Genomic DNA, 2,631 nt, shown 5'->3' on the forward strand with positions numbered 1-2,631 from the left:
TTAAGCGTCTGCCTTCAGCTCAGGTCATGATCTCAAGGCACATCAGGCTCCCTGCTCCTGGGATGGAGCCCTGCTCAGCGAGAAGCCTGCTTCTCTCTCTCCCTCTCCCTCTGCCAGTCCCCCTGCTTGTACTCTCTCGCGTTCTCTGTTAAATAAATAAATAAAATCTTCAAAAAAAGAAAGGAAAAGTCTCTTAATCTCCCTGTATTTCATCTGTGAGACTAAGGGCTAGAGCTAAATGGTCTCTGAGTTCTGTGGCTTTGCCTTTAAAATAGAACCAAATTAATATTCTTAAAATTTTAATTCAATCATAACACTTATTTGCTCAAAATTCAGTGAGTGTCCCTTCAGCATGAGAGAGAGTCCCAATTCTGATAGATTCTTATTCAAGACCTGCCACAATTTGGCTTCAACCTGCCTTCCCAGACTTATCTGCTATCCCCACCCTCACCCCATCAACCAATGACTTCTCCTGCCAAACTAGTTCACTCACCCACCTGGACTTGCTGCCTCCTCCTTTTTGATCATGCCTTTTCTATTGCCTGGAAAGACTTACAACTCAACCTCTCAGATCATGACCCACTCAAAACTCACTTCCTTCCTAAAGCCTTCCTGAAACACCCTAGCTTGGTTTTTTCTCCATGTACCCTTACACAAGAAATTACAGTTTGTATGATTCACTTATCAAGCACTCCTTTAGGTCATCTTCTACTATTTATTTTAAAGTGCTACTTAAATCTTTTATTATAACTGGGGTTATCGTCTTCCCAACCAGATTAGACTTTTGTGGGGGGACTCTCCCTAATATCTCAGCAATTCAATGATTAATTTGATTACATAATGATGATGCAAGTGATGGCATAAAACCGTAGGAAATTCAGAACCTCTTTACATGCCTATCGTGAGGGCACCTGGGTGGCTCAGTTGGTTGAGTGCCTTCGGCTCAGTTCATGATCCCATGACTCTGGGATGGATCCTGGAAGGAGTCCTGCATTGGGATCCCAGCTGGACGCCTGCTTCTCCCTCTCCTTCCTCTCCTCCCCCCTGCTCATGCACGTGCTCTCTCTCTCTCAAATAAATAAAATCTTTAATAAAATAAAATAAAATGAAATAAATACCTGTTGTGGATTCATTTTTTCCCCTTCATTTCTTCCTCTGCCTTTCTGCTTTCTCCTCCTGGAACTCATTCACTCAGCATTAAAGATCATGTTTTTCTCAATGCACATCTTCAGTCTAGCTTCTCTCCTGAGTTCCAGTATCATTTCCCCAAATGCCAATTTCATGCTTCCCATTACCTTAAACTCAATGTGTTGAAAGAAAGGAAAATAAGAACAACAGCTAGCTCAGCATTTTTCTATCCACCTCATACACCCTTACTGGCTTCCTAATTCTTCTAATGGAACAACTGTATTCCCAGACTCCTGGGTTCACTTGTTTTTCCGTAACACTTTTCTTCTCCCTTTTCTCTTAATAATCACTGTCTTATTGGTTCTTCCTTCATGATGTCTCTTGCATCCCTTTTCCTTTTGATAACCTCAGTTTCCATCCTAAGCCAAGTCCTGTTCATCTCACTATTTTAGAAACTTCCTGGTTTTCTTTCGTCTAGTTCCCCCCGACTTGCTCTATCTTGCCCAGTATAGTCAGATTTATCTTCTTAAAACAGTCCTTAAAACAGCAACAGTTTGAAGAAGGTGAATTTAATTTTAGCAATGTATTTTCTTAAACCCAGTATACCCAAAATATTGTAATTTCAACATATAATCGATGCAAAAAATATCAATGAAATATTTCACATTCATTTTTTTCATACCAAGTCTTTGAAATCTGGTGTGTAAATCTAATTTACACTTAAATGTACATCTCAGTTAGGACTAGCCACATTTCAGTGCTCAATCTGCCACATGTGGCTAGTGGCTGTTGTATTAGGCCTTATGGATCTAAAGTAACCTAAATGATCAGTACTCACTCCGCCCCTTTAAATCATTGGTTCTTGGCCTATCTAAACTCTGCCTCTCTGTGTAGACCTCAGGGAGGCATCCCTAACCACCCTGGCCTACTGCAGCCTCTTCCAACTGACCTCTTTCATGGATGCTTCATTTCACTGACTAAATCTAGCTCTTCCACGGGGAATAGCCCATAGGGCGCCTTTGTTTCTGTCCTCCACCTGCTCCCTTAGAGCAGTCTACAGATACTTGATCATAAATGGATGTTTGTGAAATAAATGTATTGTGTATTGCTAAGAAGTTCGTAGAAAACACTACTTTCTCTACATGTATTTTTTATCATAAAAGTCTGACAGAATAATTTTTAAAGTGTCAATATGCTTGCTATTACTATGTAATCTAGTTAACCACCTAGTTTTAAGGTTACTTTCAAGCATTTCACATAAACTTAATTTTCTATTTCTACTTCATTTCTCCACCTTCTAGTGATTTCTTTAATATTTGAGATTGTTTTTCCCAGCCCTAATTTTTCCCTTTCATCATATCAGGCTTTTGGTTTCTATTTTCCTAATATTATCAAGTTCATTTTATGTGGCACCAAGTTAAGTACTATACAAATGAAACCACACAGGTACATGTTCACATTTTCCTCTCAAGGCTAGGAACATTGCCCTGGGATATAGGGCAC

Source organism: Halichoerus grypus, chromosome 6, assembly GCF_964656455.1.
Source record: "Halichoerus grypus chromosome 6, mHalGry1.hap1.1, whole genome shotgun sequence".
NCBI lineage: Eukaryota > Metazoa > Chordata > Mammalia > Carnivora > Phocidae > Halichoerus > Halichoerus grypus.